Here is a 25735-nt window from a genome sequence, read left to right on the forward strand (position 1 = left end):
TAATACCATATATTTATAGACACTTAAATGTACAAGTATCTACTTAGATCCTGATAGACAGAAGACTATGGTCATGGACAGTATCCTAGAATTATGCCTTCTGGTATCTACACAAGAGACATATCACTGGAATGGAATATCAAAAGGATTTAGGCAGGCGGCCCAACACATAGTGGAAGAACAGACCCTTTGGCCCTACAGAAGGGTATTCCTGGGGCGCAAAGAGGGCCCCTAGAATTTACACTGTATTCCTCTACTTTGGCTAGCAGGTGGTGCATATTTATGTTTAAAGCTGTTACAGAGAAATGACTGTTTCTTCTTTAGTTAGCACAGAGAGAAGATGTTAACCAGCAGTAATGTGGCCAGCGCTACTTTTAAATTTTGCTGTTCTGGGCTCTGATTGGCCCAGGAGCTCAATTTCAGCTAGGATGTACTAGCCTTTTCTCCAGTCTTAGCCAGGGAGAACGATCTCTTTGCTGAGGCCCTTTGAACAGTTATAGTTGATAACTTGTGAGCAGCTATATGTCCTGAACTCCCCAGGTACTATTCAGATAGCAAACAAATGTTTAGATACTATTATAATTGATCCATATTTCACTTACTTGTTACTGTTTACTGATTGCACCTTTTCTGTTCATTGTTCTAATTTTTCATGACAATAAACATTTGTAGTTTATTGCCTCTGCATGTCTGGATTGACTAAGAATCCTGGTGGTTTGTGTGTTGGGTCTGTGAGTGCTTTCCAGGAACTGTGGGACCACTAGGAGTGTGGCCCTAGTAACCTAGAAATCACAGAGGATAATTTGAGAGTGGGAAATTTGCCCAGAGGCAATTGGGACCCAGTCAGTGGGAGCAGGGTGCTAGTGTAGACCACAAGTAGCAGGTGCAAGCGAACCTGAGCTGTGCTGGAGATAGTCCCTCTAAGTGGCCATGGGCTAGCCCCAGGCTGGTGGCTAGCCGTTTCGTGAAAGTAGGGTTAAATATCCATGTCTCTCAGTGGAGGTGAGTGAATAGTGGAGTGCCACAGGGATCTGTACTGGGACTGGTGCTATTTAACATATTTATAAATGATCTGGACATTAGAATGACAAGTGAGGTGATTAAATTTACAGATGACACAAAACTATTCAAGGTTGTTAAAACACATGCTGACTGTGAAAAATTGCAGGAAGATCTTTAGAAATTGGAAGTCTGGGCATCCAAATGGCAGATGAAATTTAATGTGTACAAATGCAAAGTGATACACATCTGATACTAGGGTCCACCTTGGGGGTCAGCACCCAAGAAATTGATCTAGGTGTTGTTGTAGATAATACCCTGAAATCTTCTGCCCAGTGCGTGGCAGCAGCCAAAAAAAGCAAACAGGATGCCAGTAATGATTAGGAAAGGGATGGTCTACAAATGAGTAGAATTGAATCAATGTTTTACTGTTACAAAAAGTGCAAAGACTAGGGGACACTCAATGAAGTTACATGGAAATACAAATAGGAGGTAATATTTTTTTTTTCTCAATGAATAGTTAAGTTCTGGAACTCTTTGCTGGAAGATGTAGAGAGGTATGGTAGCCGTGTTAGTCCACTCTTAAGGTTATCAATAGAAATCAAACAAAATAAAACATGGAAAAGAAAATAAGATACCTTTTTTTATTGGACATAACTTAATACATTTCTTGATTAGCTTTCGAAGGTTGCCCTTCTTCGTCAGATCGGAAATAAGCAAATGTGGTAGCAGATAGTATATATGAGTGAGACATCCAAGCATTACTTTGACAGTCTGACAGGGTGGGAGGGTGGGGGTGGGTAGGAGGTATGCATGGGGACATCAAAGAATTTCATTGATATTCTAACAGGATGGGTATGGGTAGGTGAGAGGAGGGTGGTAAACAGAGAAATACAATTTTATGGTTTATAATGGGCTAGAAAACCCAGATCCTTGTTAAGTCCTGTCTGTTGAGTGTCAAAATATTCAATCATTCTGACTTCAAAGATGTAGTAACAGAAGTTAATGTATCTGGGTTTAAAAAAGGTTTGGACAAATTCCTGGAGGAAAGTCCATAGTCTGCTATTGAGACAGACATGGGGAAGACACTGCTTCCCCTGGTTTTTGCAGCATGGAATGATGCCACGATTTGGGTTTCTGCCAGATACTTGTGACCCAGATTGGCTAGTGTTGGGAAGCAGGATACTGGGCTAGATGGTCTGACCCAGTGTGGTTATTGGCTATTCTTATGTTCTTATGGAAATTAAACATCTGAACTTTGGGAGAAATTTCAGGGCTGGTGGGGGGGGGGGGGGGGGGGGGCAAAGTTTTTGCATTATGCAACAGAGCTTTCTGTGGAACAGGTAGTAATAGGGAAGGTGATGCTGATGAGAATTGCCTTATATATGGTGAGATTGAATGTTTTAGAATGCTCGAGGGGAGGGGAGTAGCAGCAGTATCAGGCAAGAGCAAGCAGCTAAGAAACTCAGGGGGAGGGGGAATGCCTCCTCTTGTCCTCCCCTCTACACCCATGCAAGACTGTAAAATTGTTGGTCATTCAATTTTCACTTATATTATTCAAGCAGCACATCTACCAGAATAAACCTATACAGTAATGTCAACAAAGGGAGGGGCTAGATATGATCCTTAAGTGTGTCCCTTTGGTGGCATGCCTCAGAGCTGGCTCATTTAAATGCAGAAGATACTGGCAGTTACTGATGTCACTGTAAGGGTGGGGGCTAACACTGCACTGCTCCTGCCTTGATTCAACCAGAAAAGATGATGATGACGGCAGAAAAAAGACCTGCACGGTCCATCCAGTCTGCCCAACAAGACAACTCATGTGTGCTACTTTTTGTGTATACCCTACTTTGATTTGTACCTGTGCTCTTCAGGGCACAGACCGTATAAGTCTGCCCAGCACTATCCCCGCCTCCCAACCACCAGCCCCGCCTCCCACCACCGGCTCTGGCACAGACCGTATAAGTCTGCCCAGCACTATCCCTGCCTCCCACCACCAGCTCTGGCACAGACCGTATAAGTCTGCCCAGCACTATCCCCGCCTCCCAACCACCAGCCCCGCCTCCCACCACTGGCTCTGGCACAGACCGTATAAGTCTGCCCAGCACTATCCCCGCCTCCCAACCTCCAGCCCCGCCTCCCACTACCGGCTCTGCTATCCAATCTCGATTAAGCTCCTGAGGATCCATTCCTTCTGAACAGGATTCCTTTATGTTTATCCCACGCATGTTTGAATTCCGTTACCGTTTTCATCTCCACCACCTCCCGCGGGAGGGCATTCCAAGCATCCACCACTCTCTCCGTGAAGAAATACTTCCTGACATTTTTCTTGAGTCTGCCCCCCTTCAATCTCATTTCATGTCCTCTCGTTCTACCGCCTTCGTATCTCCGGAAAAGGTTCGTTTGCGGATGAATACCTTTCAAATATTTGAACATCTGTATCATATCACCCCTGTTTCTCCTTTCCTCCAGGGTATACATGTTCAGGTCAGCAAGTCTCTCCTCATACGTCTTGTAATGCAAATCCCATACCATTCTCGTAGCTTTTCTTTGCACCGCTTCGATTCTTTTTACATCCTTAGCAAGATACGGCCTCCAAAACTGAACACAATACTCCAGATGGGGCCTCACCAACGACTTATACAGAGGCATCAACACTCCCTTTCTTCTGCTGGTCACACCTCTCTCTATACAGCCCAACAACCTTCTAGATACAGCCACCGCCTTGTCACACTGTTTCATCGCCTTCAAATCCTCAGATACTATCACCCCAAGATCCCTCTCTCTGTCCGTACCTATCAGACTCTCGCCGCCTAACACATACGTCTCCCGTGGATTTCTATTCCCTAAGTGCATCACTTTGCATTTCTTGGCATTGAATTTTAATTTATTTCAAAAAGACTCCAGTACTATTTGTATCAAAAAACACTTTAATTATATTAAAACATACCACTCATACCATCCTACCACCCTTCTTGCCCTGTGCTGCACTAAATAATGTTTACAATAATAAACGACATTCACATTTTGTTGTATTCACATTGCACATCACAGTTACTAACACACTACTCAGTCTTTATGATGCAGCGATTCACGCCCCGCTTTCCACGTGGCCACTGCACTTTAGCTGGTTGTGTTTGTCCCAGATGCACCACTCGCAAATCAAATGTGAATCCTCCGTTTGCCGTTCCCAGGTCATAAATCCCACTTGTGCAGCATTAAACAGGTGTTAAGAAGTCGGTGAATGACTCCTTATTTAACCCTTGGTGTCTCCAGTATATACCGGTTCCCCGATGCTGATCCGCATTTCACTAGATCTTCCTCAGGAGGAACCACCGTTATATAATCATCCATCTATTCGGCTACATGCCGGCTAAAGGCTCCCTCAGGCGTAGACCACAAGACGCCGCATCAGGTCCTATGTGCTAGTAGGCTGCAAGTCACAAGTATCCTCGCCATGCTACAGTACAAAGCTCAAGTCCAGGGAGTGGCACAATAGGCATCCTGGGAAAAGAAACTGCACCCTTGCAATGCCGTTGAATTGATTTACTCACATTAAATAGCTCAGCTGCCATTAAGAGCTAGAAACAACAAAATAATGAAAATCAGAAATCTGAGCAATGAAGGAAAACTTTCAGAATCTGAGGAAATTTGTCCATGCACACTTTCAATCATCAGAAAAAAAAGTACAATTCATTTAATAAATAACCCATTACAAACTGCAACAATACAGTAACCTCCCATAAGGAATGTTCTCTGAAGTCTTAGCATATCACTTCCAACTTGGGGGGGGGGGGGGGGGGGATAACAATGAAAAAAACTAACATGGGTAACATCTCATTTTTACCATGAGGTGTATGCAAGCCTGCAATGCAGGAATAAGTTGGCCGCAAGAGTTAGCTTCTCAGGTGACCATTGGCATACACCATAAATAAATGGTAAACAGGATATCAGCCAGTGGTGTACCAAGGGGGGGGGGGGGCGGTGGGGGCGGTCCGCCCCGGGCGCACGCTGCTGGGTGCACGCCTGTTCCGGGGCAGAGGGAGCTGCAGCGAACGAACGAAGTTTAGCGAACTCGGAGGAGCAGGCACGCGCCGCGGTACCCCCCTCAGCGGCGTGCACCCGGGGGGGGGGGGTGTCATCTAGCGGGCGGGGGGGGGGCGCATCGGCGCTCCGCCCCAGGTGCCATCCAGGCCAGGAACGCCACTGATATCAGCTAATCTGCACCGATGTAGAAAGGTTTTGAAAGGAGCATGTTAGCACAACACTTGAATTTTAATTGCCAAACCTTAGACCATTCTTCTAGCTTCTTCAGATCCTTTTTCATGTTTTCCACTCCCTCCAGGGTGTCCACTCTGTTACAGATCTTAGCATCATCCGCAAATAGGCAAACTTTACTTTGTAACCCTTCGGCAATGTCACTCACAAATATATTGAACAGAATCGGCCCCAGCACCGATCCTTGAGGCACTCCACTACTCACCTTTCCCTCCTCCGAGCGAACTCCATTCACCACCACCCTCTGGCGTCTGTCCGTCAACCAGTTCCTAATCCAGTTCACCACTTCGGGTCCTATCTTCAGGCCGTCTAGTTTATTTAAGAGCCTTCTGTGGGGAACCATGTCAAAAGCTTTGCTGAAATCTAAGTAGATTACGTCCATAGCTCGTCCCTGATTCAATTCTCCTGTCACCCAATCAAAGAACTCAATGAGATTCGTTTGGCACGATTTCCCTTTGGTAAAACCATGTTGTCTGGGATCTTGCAACTTATTGACTTCCAGGAAATTCACTATCCTTTCCTTTAGCATCGCTTCCATTACTTTCCCAATAACCGAAGTGAGGCTTACTGGCCTGTAGTTTCCAGCTACTTCCCTATCACCACTTTTGTGAAGAGGGACCACCTCCGCCGTTCTCCAATCCCTCGGAACCTCTCCTGTCTCCAAGGATTTATTAAACAAATCTTTAAGAGGACCCGCCAGAACCTCTCTGAGCTCCCTTAATATCCTGGGGTGGATCCTGTCTGGTCCCATGGCTTTGTCCACCTTTAGCTTTACAAGTTGTTCATACACACTCTCTTCTGTAAATGATGCTGTATCCACTCCATTTTCATTTGTACTTTTTCCAGTCCATCGCAGTCCTGCTCCCGGATTTTCTTCTGTGAAAACAGAACAAAAGTATCTATTTAGCAAATTTGCTTTTTCTTCATCACTATCTACATAGCGGTTCGCAGTATCTTTAGTCTCACAATTCCCTTTTTAGTCATTCTCCTTTCACTAATATACCTGAAGAAATTTTTGTCACCCCTCCTTACATTTCTAGCCATTTGTTTTTCCGCTTGCGCTTTCGCCAGACGTATCTCTCTCTTGGCTTCTTTCAGTTTCCTCCGGTATTCCTTCCCGTGTTCCTGTTCTTGAGTTTTTGTGTATTTCTGGAACGCCAACTCTTTAGCCTTTATTTTCTCAGCCACTTGTTTGGAGAACCATATCGGTTTCCTTTTTCTCTTGCTTTTATTTACTTTCCTTACATAAAGGTTTGTGGCCCTATTTATAGCTTCTTTCAGCTTGGACCACTGTCCTTCCACTTCTTGTACTTCCTCCCAGCCCATCAGCTCCTTCCTCAGGTATTCCCCCATTTTAGTAAAGTCAGCACGCTTGAAATCCAGGACTTTGTGTTTTGAGTGGCAAACCAAACCATTTGATGGTCACTACTGCCCAGGTGGGCATCCACTCGGACACTTGACACGCTATCCCCATTTGTGAGCACCAGATCCAGCGTCGCTCCCTCCCTCGTGGGTTCCGTCACCATTTGTCTGAGCAAAACACTTTGGAAAGCATCCACGATCGGTCTTCTCTCTGATTCCACCGACGGAACCTTCCAATCTACATCCGGCAGATTGAAATCTCCCAGCAACAGCACCTCCCTCTTCTTTCCTAACTTTTGAATATCCGCGATCAGATCCCTATCCAGTTCCTCCAGTTGTGTCGGGGGTCTGTAGACAACACCCACGTGGACTGAGGTTCTGAGGTTTTAAGGTGATCCATATCACTTCTTCTTTTCCCCAGGTCCCTATCATTTCAGTTGCTGTGATATCATTTCTCACATACAGAGCTACTCCTCCACCTTTACGACCCTCTCTATCCTTCCTAAATAGATTATAGCCTGGTATGTTTGCATCCCATTCATGGGAACCATTTAGCCACGTCTCTGTGATTGCAACAACGTCTAAGTCTGCCTCCACCATCAGGGCTTGAAGGTCATGAACTTTATTGCTTAGACTGCGAGCATTTGTGGTCATCCCATTCCATCTACATTTCCTGGTATGTGTTTCAACATTAGTGATTTGAGGGTGTCTTAACCCTTTGGGTACCTTCCTATCTTTTTGTTCTACCTTCATTCCTTTTTCTTCTGCATCCGTTCTATTTTCAGGAATATCACAGTGCTGTAAGGGCGCAAAAGAATTCTGTAGGGGCAACACTTGTGAGGGCGGATGCTTGTGTGTCACATAACGAAGTCTGCCTGAGCCTACTGTGAACCATCTATTTTTAGGTGGTTTTATCCTTTGAGGCAGTGGTGTGAATTTGTTTTGATTCTGTGCAGTATGATTTTGTGGAGTCTTTGAAGCTGCTTTAAGTGCATCTAATTCCTCCTTTAGTGTACTGAGCTCCTGTTTTAAACTAGCGAGCTGATGACATATAGGACAAGCTTTTAGTGTCCAGATGATTGGCCTTGAAACTAAAGCACCACAATTATTACAGAGAATAAGAGTCATCCTGATTTATTTGGTATGAATAGTTATGCTATGATGGGGTTAATAGTATGCAAGATTTACTTTACTCTTAAGCCACACAAGCAGAGAGATTTGTATTTGGGTGGAGTTAATTTGTGATAAGTAGTGTATTTAGGAAAGCTAATTGTACAGCACTGCGTAACCCTAGTAGCGCTTTAGAAATGTCAAATAGTAGTAGTATTTAGGAAGTGGAAGTCTTGGGGTGGGGTGGGGGGGTTAAAATTTAAAATGTGTGGATTGTGTTTGTTGTAAAACCTATCTCTAGAATTGTATTAAGCCACTTATATACACAGCTGGTTAGGATAAGGGGAAGACAAGGTTACAAAATGCACCAGAAATGTCCAAAAGCACAGTTTTAGAGTAGGAATATCCAGGAAGAAAGCCAGCACAAGTCTTATCTGAGTGAGTTTCCTCGAGGCAGGAGACAAGTAAGGCCCTTGAAGCTGCCCAGCTCTCAACAGAAACTAGCCCCTCCTAATCGTTTTAGATTGTCTGCAGAAAGCCAGGTGGGATTGGGATGGGGATGGGGGAGGGGGAGAGTTCAGCACAATTACAGTCAAGGAAAGAGAGTTCTAATACTATCTGGCAGTTTTGAAATCTGAAATCTAGTTTTTCAGATTTTCAGATATCAATAAAGCAGTTTGAAAACAACAATTCAGATTTTCAGATATCAATAAAGCAGTTTGAAAACAATCAGGTCACAACTTTTTATGGCTTATCTCTATCTATATCCTTTCTCATCAAAGCAGGGGCAGACTGACAGATCTGGGCCCATGGGTAATAAAGGTTATGGGCCCCTAACCACACACCTGACTTTTTTTTACTGGTTAGAGGAGAGTGGGCCCTCTACTGCTGTGGAGACTAAGAAAAATTAGACAGTTTCTCTCCGGATGTTTTTAGAATTCTTGCACAAACTATGGTTTTAGCTCGTTACTGGATTTTAAGGAGGCTGTTTTGCAGAAAGTCCAAATGTTATTAAACACTGTGGCTCGTTTGATTTTTAAATGCCCCAAAATTTGAAAGAGCAACACTTCTTCTGAAACACTTGCAATGGCTGCCAATTCATTCACGCATGACTTTTAAGATATATTTCTTAGTCTTCACCACCCCCCAACCCCTGATATTCAAAGCCATTTAACTGGCCAGGAATGGTGCCTGGCTGGTTAAACGGCACTTAACTGGGTATCCGGCGATATTCAGTGGGGGATAACTGGCTATCCCCCATTGAGTATACCCAGTTAGCAGCTAGGATATAACCAGTAATACCGCGTAATATAGCCGGCTATCCCTGAAATTGGCCATTTCCGAATATCAACATAGCCGGTTAAGTTTAACCCTTTAGTGTCCAATGTTCCCGTAATAAGCCATATGGGAACAAATTGATGGGAACATTGGACACTAACCAGCCAAAAATGAACCAGATATTCAATGCTGGTCCACAGAAACGGCCCAGCATTGAATATCCAGGCTGACCGCAAACCACAGGAGTTAGCTCCCTCCTGTGGTCTGAATATCGGCCCCTTTGATACTATGAGGTTAAGCCCCAAGCTACATGCTACCATTGATTTATCAGTTAGGAATTTCAATCCTGCTTTGAAAGAGTTTCTGATTTTGCATTATCCCAATCCAAAGAGGATAGTTTATAAAAAGATATTTTCTGCAAATGTGAATGAAGATTTGGACACAGAATATGGAAAGTTTCGTAAAATGTTAAAGACCTACATGTACAAGAAGTAGTTAGGGATGTAGTTGATTTTAATGGCTCTTAAAGTATTTTGCTGTAATTTTGTCCAGGGTATTCATTTATTTTATTACACAGTTTCTAGACCGCACTATCCTAGGTCCTAGGTGATTTACAATTTTAAAACATTCATTTATTTATTAGTGTATATATACCCCACATTATCCCCACAATCAAGCAGGCTCCCTGCAAACACATAACACTGAGTCCAGCATAGTAACTTATACAATCTTTTCACTGGAGAAAAGCATGAGTAAAAAGATATACCTTCAGACATATACAGAAAAGAAGGTAATATTTCATCACCGCAGTTCTTCTGGAAGCCCATTCCATGCCTAGCCTCTTGTTTTTGTGAGCCACACTGAGCCAGGAATGGTATGCATGGGATATAAATGCTATTATGTAATGTAATGTGGATCCTCAGGTACTGCTATATTGCAAGACTGGTTAGTTCACCCCAGTGGCATAGCTATGGGTGGGCCTGGGTGGGCCCAGGCCCACCCAGAAGTGGCACCCCACATCAAGATCTCTCCTCCTCTGTGGCGTCCTGGCATCTGCCCGCCCGTCGCTGAACCCCGTCCCTCCCTGGTGTACCTTACAGGCGTCCCTGGCACCTGCATTGATTCAATTATTGCTGCCTGAGCCGGCCCTGCAGGCTTCCATCAGCCAGGTCCCACCCTTGCTTTCATCATTTCCTGTCTGGCAGGACCTGGCTGATGGAAGCCTGCAGGGCCAGAGCAGGCAGCAATAATCGAATCAGGAGTCTGGTACTACAGGAACAAGGATAGAAAGCACATTTATTTTTTATTTTTTTTTATTTTGTTACATTTGTACCCCGCGCTTTCCCACTCATGGCAGGCTCAATGCAGCTTACATATTGTATATAGGTATTTATTTGTACCTGGGGCAATGGAGGGTTATGTGACTTGCCCAGAGTCACAAGGAGCTGCCTGTGCCTGAAGTGGGAATTGAACTCAGTTCCTCAGGACCAAAGTCCACTACCCTAACCACTAGGCCACTCCTCCACTCCATGCTTACTGTGCTCTTGAATACCCTTCCAACTTTTTCTTTCCCCTTGATGCTTTTTTTCTAAAGAAGTACAGACTGGCTCGGAGAACAGGAGGATGACCTTCTGAAAGGACAGTGAATATGGCACTCTACTCCCACAGTAGTTATGCTAGGGAATACATGGCAATCAGGAGAGGCAGCCTTGGGCTGATCCTAATTGGGGGTCTTTGGCCTCATCACTGTAGCAGGGAGACCTGCAGAAGATGCAATAATGGAAGCAGACCGCCCAGGAATCTCCTGGAAAACCTTGAGTTGACTGCTTTTACTAGTTGAAAGTTCTGCTTAGATAAAAGCACATTCAAGCAATGCCTGGTGGGGCTGTCGGTTTATTCAAACCTTTTAGAAAAATGTCTTCACTTATGTATGCCAAATTACTAGAATCTATACCCCAAAATGTATCAATTCGCAATGTCAGCGTTTGACATTTATCTCTACAAAACTACAGATTCATTTTAGCCTGGTAATGCTTGCTTCCCATTGGAAAGATATTTCTTTCCCTTTAATCTCACACAGTTCAATAAAATATGGAATAGTTTAGCAATAAAACACCGAGAGGCATTTCTTTCAAAAATTTATAACCTGCCTACCCTTAGTGATATTCCAGGCATGGAACAATATACTAAACATGTAAAAGCACTCATACAAATCCACAAAGTAAAAAATAATGTAACTTCTGAGCAGTATGGAGTGGCCTTCACAGGATTATTGTTCACTGCTTGGCAGACTGGGGGCACACCTTCACAGAGGTAATTCTGACTTACAGAACTATTCTTGCTGGATAAAGGTTTGGGGTCCAGATCAGGACCAGTATAACCATGCCAACTTAATCCACAATCTTCACTCTTCTTCAGGATTTAATATCTCAGTCCTGGCCAGGACTAGGGTTCTACAACCAGAAATTTACTACAAAAATTGTCTTCCTGGCCCTTTTAAGATCCGGGGGATATCCACTGCAGGGGCGTAGCCAGACCTCAAGGTGAGAGGGGGCCAATTTCACTAAAAGGAACGTGCCCGATGTGAGGGGAAGAGAGAGCAGGGCAGGCAATGTGGCGGCGCCGCAGCAGACCAGCGCTAGACAAAATCTTCAGCTGGTGGGGGTTGGGGACCCCCGCCAGTCAACCAGGGGCCAAGAGTGAGTTTGGGGGGCCCAGGCCCCATCTAGCTATGCCACTGATCCACTGTATTATCTCCTTTCCTGGAGAGTGTCTCCTTGCTGCTCTTGTAGCTCAGAGCTGCTTTTTATCTCCACTCTAGTTGCAGAAGTATACTGGTGTAATTAAGTAGGACACACTTTCAGGAAAGTACAGAGGCCTAAGCAAACTCTGTCACCTCTCAGTATTTTTTCTGCTCCTCTTGGTACAATGGCTGGGCTAGGTAAAAGGAGTCTTTGTCCTTTTGCAGTGTGGTACAATGGCCGGGGATTCAAAGACAGGCAACACACTTTGGGCTTGGGTTTTCTACCAGTTCCAGTTTCCTTCCAAAAAGGTCTTCTCCTACCATTACTTCACTTGTTAGAACAGCCCTCCCCATGTTCTGGAAACTCTGTGGTACAAACAGGTCACAGTACAATACTTTAGTACAGCTACTAGATGTCTCTGCCTTCTACCTAAAACAGCATAAAAATGGAACCCACAACTAACAACCTATCTGACCCATGTTTATAAAATGAATCCTGCCAACCTTATCTTCATATAGTCTATAACTCATTACAATCACCTCCTCCATACATTAATTTATAAAGTAATAAAGCCAAACGAATATTCACTATAACAATATTGTGAAACCTGTTAAACTCAAACAAACACAATCCCTGCTAGGGAATAGTATCAATGGCAAGGAATCACTAAAATGATTATATAACCATAGGGTTCAATAGTCAAAAGGACGTATATGTTTAGCAATCATCACTAACCCCTGGATTCTATACATGGCGTTCAAAGTTGCATGTGGAAATTTGGGTGCATATGCAATTTAATAGAGTAATAAGCCAATTAGCTGTAACAATCAATTATTGGCGCTAATTGGCACCAATTTAGATTCACACATGCATCTTGCTAGGTGTGTGTAAATCATTTAGCACACAACTGAAAAGGGGGTGTGGTCATGGGAGGGGCATGGGCATTCACTTAGAATGTATGCACTATTATAGAAGTCAAGGGATCTGTGCCTAATTTATGTACAAGGATTTATACCAGGGTTCAGTTGGGTGCGGGTCATGGTGCTACGTGCTGTTCTACAAACGGTACCCAACTCAGAGTGACATTTATAGAATAGAGCTTAGTGCTCATTTTTTTTCAGTATCCAAATTTGGGCACTATTTACTGAATCTATGTGAGGGCCATGACCATGGCCCACACCCAGGTTCACCTGTTGCCATTGGGGGCATCCGGGTCAGGCTCTGCAGCTCTCCCTGGGGATCTGGGCTGCCTTCCTGGTGCAGCGGGTCATTTCTGCCGCTGTCACAGGGCGCTCCGGGGTTCCCCATCTGTTGTGCAGGTCTCTCCCTTGTGGCCTAGGATGCTGGCTTTCCTAGGTGTGTGCGTGTGCTGAGAGCCAGGATTTAAGGTGCCAGTGGCAGGAAACCAACAAGGACACCTGACGATGACATCATGAGCTGGGGCCCTTATAAGGGATCTTGGGACTCTTCTGTACTGCTTTTGCAACAGGTCTCCTAGCCTCTACTTAGTGTGAGTTGCTGTGCTTGATTCCTGTTCCTGTTCACTGTTCCTGTCCTTGCCTTGGTCCTGGTTTCGTTCCAGTCTGTATCTCCAGCCAGCCTGCCCCCGTTCCAGTCTGTCTCCAGCCAGCCTGCCTCTATTCCAGTCTGGGTCCCCAGCCAGCCTGCCCCCATTCTAATCTGTGTCTCCAGCTAGCCTGCCCCTGTTCCAGCCTGTGTCTCCAGCTAGACTGCCCCCATTCCAGTCTGTCTCCAGCCAGCCTGCCCCCATTCCAGTCTGTGTCTCTAGCCAGCCTGCCCTTGTTCCTGCTCCCTTCCTCAGACTGACTTCTTGCCTTTGACCCTGGCTTGTCTCCTCTATTCCTCTGGACCGCTGCCTGTCCTGACTCCCAGTGGCGTAGCCAGACCTAACATTTTGGGTGGGCCCAGAGCTAGTATGGGTGGGCACTGTGTATATAGGTATGAGTAGTGTTTCTTGCTACAAAATAATGCATTAGAATGCACTTGATGATGGATTTCTAAGTAGTATGGCCAGCATCAACATATGGAAAAACCAATATTTTAAAATATAGTTTACACTATGCCACATCTTAAACTTGACCAGGTGTAAGTCTACTATAATGGCAAACATCTCAACACACATGACAGGATCCTACAATATAATTTCAGAAATGATATCCTTCAAACTTTGCTTTCCTACCCACCCCCCACACCCATTAGCCCGGCATCAGCCCTTTTCATCTCTACCCTACCCCCCGACCCATAGCCCAGCATCAGCCCTTCCCTTCCCCATCATCCATCCCATAGCTATGCATCAGCCCCCCCTAACCCCCCCCCCCCCAATAGTCTGGCATCTCCCCCCCCCCCCTGCCACCCTGAAGCACACCAGCATTAAATATAAAACCTTTTTTTTTTTTTTAATGTCCTGGGCACTGCAGAGGCCACCCCCACCCGGGAAACTGCCTACATTAAATATGTTTTTTTTTTATTTTAAACCTGGGCACTGCAGAGACCATCCCCACTCTAAAACCCAACATTATTGGTGGGGGTGAGCTCTTCACTGCCTAGGGAAAAAAGATGAAATAATTTTTTTTCTTTTCTACCTTTGTTGTCTGAGCACTTTATTTTTCTGATTGGGCTGGTCCCACTTTCTTCAACTTTCCATGTGTCAGTCTTCTAAATTCTTTTCCATTTCTTCTCTTTCCTCTTGTCGTCTTCCTTTCCCATTCAATCACCAAGTCCCACTCATTTTCTGATCTGTTCCCCTTTCCCCCACACCCATCTTCTTCTTCTCCCTCCCTCCACCTTCTAGTGTCATCCATCTTCTGCTCCCTCTCTCTCCTCCACATATTTGCATTCATCTTCTGCTCCCTCTCCCTTCCCTCACACTCCCTAGTCCCAACCATCTTCTGTTCCTTTTCCATCTCTCTCTTACTCCCCCCCCCCCCCCCCCCCCGGTGGTTTCATTTTTTTTAACCCTTTGCCGGCTGGTCTTGCCCGTCTCTCTCACTCTCCTTCCAGCAACCCCCCCACCCCGCCACCGCCACAACACTGGAGTCTTCCAGTTCTTTCTCTCCCTCCAGCCCCGTGCTGCCCAGTATCATCCCCTCCCCCTAGTCTTCCAATCCCTCGAGTCGGCAGCAGCTTCATCGAGAAAGCAGTACAAACTCTGCTTTAGACCTGTCCCTGCCTGGAAGCCCTTCTCTCTCCTACAACTTCCCGCCTACAAGGGAACAGGAAGTTGAAGGAGAAAGAAAAGCTTCTCAGGGCAGGTCTAAAGCAGCATGTGTACTGCTTTCTCGCTGACTCTATCAGCAGATCGGGGGATTGGAAGGCTTGGGGGGGGGGGGGGAATACCTTGTGTCACGATGCTGGAAGGAGAGAAAGAAAGAAGAATGCATTTTGGAGAGCTGCTCTTTCCTGTCGGCTGCGGGGCTATGACAGAACTCAAAGGCTGGCTGTGCACTGATTGGAGGAGCAGGGAAAACTGGGTGGGCCTAAGCTGAGATTGGGTGGGCCTGGGTCCACCCAGGCCCACCCGTAGCTATGCCCCTGCTGACTCCTGCTTGCCTGACCATGCCTTGATTGCACCTGCCCTGACCTCCAGTATTGCCTGGACTTTCCTGGCCCTCTCCCCTGGCAGTGTTATTTGGACTTTCTTGAACCTCTTCAGTACCATTGTTGGTATCTGGATTAGCTTGCCAGAGGCTGGTCTCCATTATAGTACTCTCTACTACTGGTAAACCTCAAGACCTGACCAGCCCTGATCCTTGTCTGGGTGTGACTTGCCTGCTGCCAGTCATGGCCTACACCTAGTCTCCAGGTTAGCGTAAACATGGCTGTGGTCCAAGGACTCACCCTCCCCGGTCCGTGACAATCTAGTTCTAAATATGTAAGTCCTCTATCCACAGATTTTCAATGGAACCACCTGGATAATGCCAGCAAAAATCCTTCTAACCGCCATGTTACTATCTAGATACTACTGGGGTAGAGTCAGGGTTGAGCAAGAGCTGAGTGACTAGCTCCATGTATAGTAAAGATTTTCAGCAGTCTTAGGTTAAACTGCTTAACTATATCTATTTATTTACCTATCAATCTATAACATCCCCTAATTCTATAAACTTGAATGCCCAAATTTATGCTTAGCACACAATTTTGCATGCACAATTTACAGAACAAGGTCAGTTGTGTGTGCAGTTTAATAATTGGCTATTAATTAGAGTTTCCTATTAATTAGGAAAGGGATGGTAAATAAGAACAAGAATATTATCATGCCTCTGTATTGCTCCATGGTGTGTCCGCACCTTGAGTATTGCATTCCGTTCTGGTCACCGTATCTCAAAAAAGAAATAGCGAAATTAGAAAAGGTTCAAAGAAGAGCAACCAAAATGATGAAGGGGATAGAACTCCTCTCGTATGAGGAAATGCTAAAGAGGTTAGGGCTCTTCAGCTTGGAAAAGAGATGGCTGAAGGGGGATATGATTAAGGTCTATAAAATCCTGAGTGGTGTAAAATGGGTAAAAGTGAATCGATTTTTAACTCCTTTAAAAACTACAAATACCATGGGACACATGGAAATAGTTTTAAAACAAATAGGAGGAAATATTTTTTCACTCAACAAATTGTTAAGCTCTGGAACTCACTAAGGGGATGTGGTAACAGCAGTTAGTGTATCTGGGTTTAAAAAAAGGTTTGGAAAAGTTTCTGGAGAAAATGTCCATAGTCTGCTATTGAGACAGACATGGAGGAAGCCATTGTTTGCCCTGGGATTGGTAGCATGACATGTTCCACTATTTGGGTTTCTGCCAGGTACTTGTGACTTGAATTGGCCACTGTTGGAGACAGAATACTGGGCTAGATGGACCATTGGTCTGACCCAATCTGGCTACTTTTATGTTCTTATGAGTTAACAGTCAATTATAGACTTAAATTGGTGTTATTTGGCACCAATTACAACTGCTATGCTAGACGTTTTGCACACAGATTCTGTTGTGCATAATTTCCAGGGTGTATAGATGTGGAAGGGGCATGGGTGGGTCATGGATGTGCCTAAGAATTAAGTATGCATGTTGTAGAATGCTAGGAGTTATGCATCTAACTGCCAACAGTTAGGCAGAAGCACCTACACCAGCTTTTGACTTGGTGTAAGTGGTTGTGCCTAACGTTAGGTGCAAAACTGTGGACTAATGCTAGTATTCTGCTATGGCAGTTTTACGCAGAATTGCTGTTATAGAATTTGTGTTTAGCACGCATCATCCCAGCTCCTACATTTTGGCTTTCTTTCTTGAATCTACCCTATAGTTGTCACAAACTTGGAATATCAAACATGGATCTGGATGTACTCACCTATGACGCGTTTATACCTCTCCTTTGAATATCTCCAGTTTGGGTGCGCCTACCCTTTGGGCTCGTCTACACTTTGGGTGCGCCTACACTTTGGGCACGTCTACACTTTGGGCGTGCCTCCTCTGATGTCAGATGCCTTCACCTTAAAACCAGGAACTGCTCACTACTTCATTGCCTCAGCTATAACCTGTTTGGTGTCTGGTGCATTTTTCTTGTTGCTGTTCTGCCTGATCTAACTATTGCCTGGACCTGACCACAGCTGGATCGCTGCCTGACCTGACTTCTGCCTGGACCTGACCACTGCTGGATCGCCGCCTGCCTTGACCACTGCCTAGTACTGAATTTTGCTCTGCTCTATCTTTGCTTCCTTCTGTCTGAGCTGAGTCCTCTTCCTCACCCAAGTCCTGTTAGCCACCCGAACCCAGGAGCTCAACCACTGGGGAACGGTGGTCGTCGTAGGTGAAGCGTTGGGTTTCTGACTGCTGGTCTTTGGATCAGCACAAGGGCTCACTTCTACTCCTAACCTTGTGACAGATAGCTGAGGCCATAAGCTCGTCAGACAAGCCCAACCTACCTGACCTAGAGCAGATGATACGACAGCAGCAGTCCCAACTGCATCAGTTATCGAGAGTTCTCCAAGGTTCTGTTCCCAGTTTTTTGCTATCTGGGCACAGCACCGACCGGCAGAGCCACCGGTAGATGCCTGCACCCACTCCAGCAGGTTTGCCTCGTTTTGATGGATCTCCTATGGCCTGTTGAGGCTTCCTTAACCAGTGCCTTAAGCATTTTGAGCTCCAGTCAGCGTCTTTCCCCAAGGACCGCATTAAGGTAGTCTACATCATATCTCTATTATCGGTTCAAGCCCTAGTGTGGGACTCTCCTCCCCTATGGGAACAAAAGGATCCTATCCATATGGATCTTACAGCTTTCCTTCATCGTTTCAGGATGGTGTTTGATGAGCCTGGACGTCCTTCTTCGGCCGCTAGTGAGCTCCTCTGGCTCCAACAAGGAACCCTCTCCATAAGGGCTTACGCAGTTCATTTTTGAACCCTTGCTTCAGAGTTGCATTGGAATCAAGAATCCCTAACTGCCATGTTTTGGCAGGGACTAGCTGAACGAATAAAGGATGAGCTTGCAGGACGGGACAGACCGGCCACCCTCGATGAACTTATAGCCTTACGCATTCGAATTGACATTCAGTTCCAGGAGAGGGCTCAAGAACGCGCTGCCCAGCGGTGGCCTCCTCGCCTAGCTCCTCGCTTTCAGCGACCCCTGCTACTGCCTCCTAGTCCGGATTCCTCACCGGAGAAATCTGATGAACCAATGGTGCTTGGCCATTACCGCTTATCGTAACATGTGAGGTCCCATCGTCGACTCAACAACTTCTGTCTTTATTGCAGACAGGCTGGCCATTTTCTCAGCAAATGCCCTCAGAAGGCGGGTGTCACGGTCTCAGGCTTTAAACAAACAGTCATGGTCTCTGGAACAACGTGAGCCCTTGGCCTTCTGTCGTCGAGCGGCAGCAAGAGGCAAAACCCCCAACTGGGGCTGGACAGGATTCAGGATGCTCAAGCAGGATTCAGGATACTCAAACAGGCTTGTCTGGAACAGGATTCAGGGTACTCAAGCAGAATTCAGGATTCTCAAACAAGCTTGGCAGGAACAGGATTCAGGATTCTCAAACAGGCTAGGCTGGAATGGAAGCTTCACTGCACATGGACTAACCTGGAAATCTTTGGCATTGCAAAGGCCCTGAATGAAAGTCCACCACTTACTTATAAAGGCCCTCACTAATGATGTCACAACTACAGGACAGAGGCCGGGAATACACTTAACACCAAAGTGAGGCTTGAGACACACAGGAAGTGGAAACCCTACAGGACAGAGGCAAGAAACACATTGCACACTAAAGTGAGGCTTGAAACACACAGGAAAGAAGCAACAATGCAGACAGAAGCCAGCCCAGAAGCTGACCATCGGGAAAATAAGGCGAGTCAAAGAGGGGTCAAGACCACAGCCGTGACAGCGGGAAACGCCTAGGCCTGGGAACTTCAGGGAGAGTGATCCTGGGCCTGTTTTCAAACCTCCCCAATCTTTGCTGACCTTCCTAGTCACCCTCCAATGGGCTAGGGCAATGATTGAGACTGTCGCCCCCGTAGACTCGGGGACTGCAGAAAACATTATTAGCACTAAACTACTGCGGCACCATAGGATTCCCACAGTACCCATGGATCCAGTTCTACAGGTAACTTCCTGGGGTGGTCTCTTGGATCTCTATTCCTCTTTACCTACAATTGGGAAGCCTACATCACGAGACAATCCAGCTTCTAGTTTTACCGCAATCCATCCACCCCATAGTCCTAGGTCTTCCTTGGCTGTGCCTGCACTTTCCTAGTATCGACTGGAGCACCTGTGAGATCGTCAAGTGGGGGCCACAATGTTTTTCTAACTGTCTGGACACTGTTCTGTCATGCCCCAGGTCTGTCACCCTTCCTAACCTTTCTTGCACCACCAAGGGGTCCCATCTCCCACCTGAATATGCTGACTTTTCTGATGTCTTCAGCAAGAAGGAAGCCGATCGTCTTCCTCCCCACAGGGACTGACTGTGCCATCGACTTACTCCCTGGGAAGATGCCTCCACGCAGTCGACTGTATACTCTTTCTCAAGATGAGTCCCAGGCCATGAAGGACTACATTCATGAGAACCTTAAAAAGGGGTTTATCCATTCTTCTTCCTTGTCAGCAGGGGCTGGGTTTTTCTTTGTCACAAAGAAGGATGGGACTCTTCGACCCTGCATAGATTATTGAGGATTAAACAACATCACTGTCAAGAATCGCTATCCACTTCCACTCACACCAGAGTTATTTGATTGCCTAGAAGGGGCTACCATTTTCACCAAACTGGATCTCTGAGGAGCCTACAATCTGATCCGAATATAAACTGGCAACAAATTGAAGATGGCTTTTAATACGCACGATGGGCATTATGAATACCGGGTTATGCCATTCAGCCTATGCAATGCTCCGGCTGTCTTCCAAAACTTCATCAATCACATTTTCCGGGATCTCCTATATTCCTCTGTTATAGTGTACCTGGATGATATACTCATTTTCTCTTCATCCCCTCAAGAACATCCGACCCATAAACGAACTGTGCTCCTACGACTTCAGACAATCAACTATACGCTAATCTCGAGAACTGCTCCTTTCATCAAAACCTTCATTCCCTTTTTGGGGTACATTATTTCCGCTACTGGATTATTGATGGATCCGGATAAATTACAGGGTATTTAAAAATGGCCTCAACCCCAAACCCTGCGAGCTTTGCAATGTTTTTTTGGGCTTCCCCAACTACTACAGACAGTTCATCAACCAATACTCTCTCATTGCAGCCCCTCTTACTGTTCTCACCAAAAAAGGGGCAGACGTCAAGAATTGGACTCCTGAAGCCCTTCAAGCTTTCAACCATCTGAAACAGGCTTTTCTTTCTGCTCTGGTTCTCCAGAGCCCGGATGTGACTCAACCCTTCATATTGGAAGTGGATGTCTCCTCTCTGGGGGCTGGAGCAATTTTGTCTCAACCCTCCTTGGCTGGAAAATGCCACCCATGTTTCTTCTTTTCCAAAAAGTTTACATCCACTGAACGTAACTACACAATTGGGGACCAGGAATTATTAGCTTTGAAGCTTGTGCTTCAAGAATGGAGTTCTCTTAGAGGGAGCGAGCCATCCATTCACAGTCATAACAGATCACAAGAATCTCCTATATCTAGAAGATGCGAAACGTCTAAATCCAAGATAGGCTAGATGGTCCTTGTTTTTTGCCCGCTTTAACTTCCGCCTGACATTTCGGCCGGCGAAGAAGAATACTCAGGTGGATGCCTTGTCCAGGGCCTTTGAACCACAAGAAGACACCGACGAACTTCGACCCATGTTAAATCCTGCTTGTATTGTAGCTTCAGCTAATCTACCCATTCCTCCAGGAATCACTCCAGTTCCCTCCAGACTTTGTCATTCTGTCTTGCATTGGGGTCACTCTTCACGTCTGGCTGGACATCCAGGGTTTTGAAAGACTCTGCATCTCATCCAACGGTACTACCGATGGCCTCGGATGGCTCAGGACATCCGACACTTCATCACTACCTGCCCTACCTGTGCACGTAATAACATTCATGCTAAACCCTGGGGCCTCCTTCAACCTTTGCCTGTCCCTAACGTCCCTTGGCAGGAACTCTCCATGGATTTCATCACCGACCTGCCTGCTTCTGACGGGAACACGGTAATCTGGGTGGTGGTGGATCAACTCTCCAAGGTGGCCCATTTCGTTCCTATGCCCTCTCTTCCATCTGTCACAACTTTGGCTCGGACCTTCATCCAGCACATATTCCGCCTCCATGGGCTTCCACAAAGGATGGTGAGTGACTGGGGTCCTCACTTTACTTCCCGATTCTGGAGAACTCTTTGCTTCACTGTTGGAATCACCACTGATTACTCGTCCGCTTACCGTCCGTAGACAAACGGACTGGTAGAACGAACCAATCAAGCACTCAAGAATTTCCTTCGTATGCATGTAAACAGCAAACAGGACAACTGGTCCTCCCTTCTTCACTGGGCTGAATTTGCATACAACAATAACCTGCATGAGTCTCTCACATGTCTCCATTCTATGTAGTCTATGGTCGCCATCCTCGTTTACCTCTGTCCATCCCTGGAACCTTGGAACCTCCAGCAGTTCATTCCACTCTCCAAAACATTCAGGACATCTGGGATCAAGTTCAGACTCATCTCCAGCAAGCTGCAGGCCGTCATAAATGCTTCGCTGATCAACAGGATAGACCAGCTCTTGTCTTCCAATCAGGACAAAAGGTCTGGTTAAATACCAAATACCTGCGCCTTTGGCTACCCTTCTATAAATTTGTCCCTAGGTTTATTGGACTTTTCAATATCCGATCCCGTATTGGAACCCTTACGTATCACTTACATTTGCCTTCCAACTCCAAGATACGTAACGCATTCCATGTATCACTCTTGAAGCCCTTCGTACTCTCTAAATGGCACCCTGAACCTACATGAACCAATCTGCTTGACACTTCTCCAGACCCTGAATTTGAGGTAGCAGAAATCTTAGACTCTAAACGCCATGCAGGCAAGCTGTATTACCTAATCTCATGGAAACATTATGGTGCAGAAGATAATTCCTGGGAGCCCGCTACTAACCTACATGGTCCAGACCTGCTTAGAGATTTCCATTCTCATTATCCATCCAAGCCCAGACCGGGTCAGATGGTGGGCCGCAAAAGGGGGGATACTGTCATGAGGCTGGAATATCAAACATGGAGCCAGATGCACTCACCTATGACGCGCTTATACCTCTCCTTTGAATATCTTCAATTTGGGTGCATCTACACTTAGGGCGTGCCTACACTTTGGGCGTGTCTACAATTAGGGTGCATCTACACTTTGGGCTTGCCTACACTTTGGGCGTGTCTACAATTAGGGTGCATCTACACTTTGGGCATGGCTACTCTTTGGGCATGTCTACACCTTGGGCACGTCTACACTTTGGTTGTGCCTCTTCTGATGTCAGACGCCTTCACCTTAAAACCAGGAACTGCTCACTACCTCGTTGCCTCAGCTACAACCTGTTTGGTGTCTGGTGTGTTTTTCTTGTTGCTGTTCTACCTGATCTGACTACTGCCTGGACCTGACCACTGCTGGATCGCTGCCTGACCTGACTTCTGCCTGGACCTGACCACTGCTGGATCGCTGCCTGACCTGACTTCTGCCTGGTACTGACTTTTGCTCTGCTCTGTCTTCGCCTCCTTCTGTCTGAGCCGAGTCCTCTTCCTCACCCGACTCCTAAGTCCTGTTGGCCACCCGAACCCAGGAGCTCAACCGCTGGGGAACAGTGGTCGCCGCAGGTGAAGCGTTGGGTTTCTGACTGCTGGTCTTTGGATCAGCACAAGGGCTCACTTCTACTCTTAACCTTGTGACAATAGTGGCTGCCCTATACTCAAACATTCAGTGCCTTTATCTGGTTACAGCTCAGCACTGAATATCCAGGTATAAAAAGCCCAAGGCCACCCATGTTTTAAAAAACACTGACTGCTACAGCTGAATAGCAACCCTTATATTATTTACTGTCAGGTCAATTATCAGTGCAAATAGCGATCACAGTTTTAAAACATTAGACATGGTATTAAAAAATGCATATATTTAGCAGTGCTATACAAACAAATTTAGAGTTGGCCATCTTCAGCAGTATATGGTACTTAGGCCCCTCCCACTAGGTGATAGAGCAATGGAAGGTTTTGTGTTATGTCTATTTCTTATTTTAGTGATGTTGTGTTTCTGTGGCTGGTCATTTATGTTGGTTCTGTGGGGTATGCCTTTCTAAAAAGGTGAGTTTTTAGTTTATTTTGGAAGTTTAGGTGCTAGTTCGTGGTTTTAAGAACAATGGTCAGAACAATGATTCATCTAGCCCAGTATCCTGTTTTCAACAGTGGACAAACTGTGTCACAAGTACCTGGCAAAAACCCAAATCATGGCAACATTCCATGCTACAAATTCCAGGGCAAGTAGTTGCTTCCCCATATCTGTCTCAATAGCAGATTATGGACTTTTCCTCCAGGAACTTATCCAAACCTTTTTTTAAACCCAGATAAGCTAACTGCTGTTATCACATCCTCCGGCAAAGAGTTCCAGACCTTAATTATTCGTTGAGTAAAAAAATATTTCCTTCTATTTGTTTTAAAAGTATTTCCATATATTTCCTTGAGTGTCCCCTAGTCTTTGTGCTTTTGGAATGAGTAAAAAAATCGATGATTTACTTCTACACCACTCAGGATTTTGTAGACCTCAATCATATCTGCCCTCATCCATCTCTTGTCCAAGCTGAAGAGCCCTAACCTCTTTAGCCTTTCCTCATACAAGAGGAATTCTAACCCCTTTGTCAAGTCTCTCGAGACTTGTATAGCTGTTTCTTAAGAGTTATTTAGCTATAAGTCTCAATATCTTGAAGTATAAACCCCTAGCACATCAACACCCTAAATCTCTTGTTCTTTTCTGAAGTTCCTTTATTGAATAACATAGATGATTACTCACAGTTAGATGTTCATAAGCACAAAGGAACCCTGTAGTTTCATGAGCTGTATCAGTGGAGAGAAGGTAGAAGCTTAAGTGGGATCAGTTCATTGCAGACATAAGAAAAGTAGTTCCACAGATAGAGGCAGCTCAGAGTTAGGTGTTTGGGAGTGCAGTATCCTCTTCTAGGAAGGTATTTTCGGGGTGAAAAGACTAGTGCTTTTCCAGAGCTACAACAGGATCATTGCTTTGTCCTGGAGCAAAATGGATACTGTGCCCCTCATGGACAGGGGGGGGCGGAGCTAGAAGCTCATACAGACTCAGAGAAGAAAGAGTAGAAAGGCCAATAGGGACAAAGCCTGCCCTCGAGTGGCAAGGGCGGCTCTAGGGGGCAGCCCCTGATTGGAGGAAAAGGTCATACCTGGCTGACCTCTCAGGACAGGGATAGCAAGAATGGCCAGGAAGTGCTGGCACATAACCAAAGAAGCCAAGCTTGGCTGAGACAGAGGAGTGATCTAAGCAGCATCACAACCAATAGTAACGGATCTTACACAGACAAGCAAGTTGGGTTGCGTTGTCTGTGAACTACATTACACACAATGCATTGCTCACACACATATCCTAGCAGTGAAGATATTAACACATTTCAGGGTCACATTATAACTAGTGCCAGGCTGTCAGGGGACAGAACACTCCCCGTCTGGTATCGGAGATACCACTATTATTATTATCGCACGTTATCAAACTAATAGCATGCAAGGTCTGTTGTCTGTATTCAGGTTGTCTGTCAGCTGTCACGACCCCAGGCTTTAAATAAACAGTCGCGAACTCTGGAACAATGTGAGTCCTTGGCTTATTGTCATCGAACGGCAGCAGGCGGCAGGCCTCCCAAGCAGGACTGAGCTAACAAGCTTGGCTTGGCAGGAACCAGGTTCAGGATACTCGAACAAGCTGGACGGGAACAGGATTCAGAATGCTGGAACAAACTTGACAGGAACGGGAGCCTCGGGACAAAGGGTGAGTCAGAGAGGGATCACGACCACAGTTGCGACACTGGCTGTAGGGTCATCTTTTTCATCACACAGGAGCTGAAACGAGAGACAGACAACAACAACTCTAGACAACACAAAAGAGAGAGAGAGAGTCTTTGATCTTCATGGGAGGATGGCGACTCTCTGTGCTTGTGCTTCTTCGGGTGGTCCAGGAAGCGAAATCTTGGTGGTGGATCATACAGGCCATTCACTGTAAACAGGATGCTTCGTTGGGTGCGCTGTTGCAGCTGGATGGAGACCCAAAGGGTGAATTCCCAGCTTAGGCCAAGGCGGCGTTGAAACAAGGATGTGTCCACACCCAAATCTGGATCTTTCAGGTCTCTGGCATGGTCTACTGAAGGGAATGACTCATCTTTACTGAACTCTTTGTTCATCATGCTCAGGAACTCTTTATCTTTTATGGAGAAGGCTGGTTCGTCTCCATCTTTGGTGTTCTGGAACACTGAGCTTCTCAGGTGTTCTCCTAGGTTTGCTTGAGAGACTGT

The sequence above is a fragment of the Microcaecilia unicolor genome, chromosome 8 (genome assembly GCF_901765095.1).
Source record: "Microcaecilia unicolor chromosome 8, aMicUni1.1, whole genome shotgun sequence".
NCBI lineage: Eukaryota > Metazoa > Chordata > Amphibia > Gymnophiona > Siphonopidae > Microcaecilia > Microcaecilia unicolor.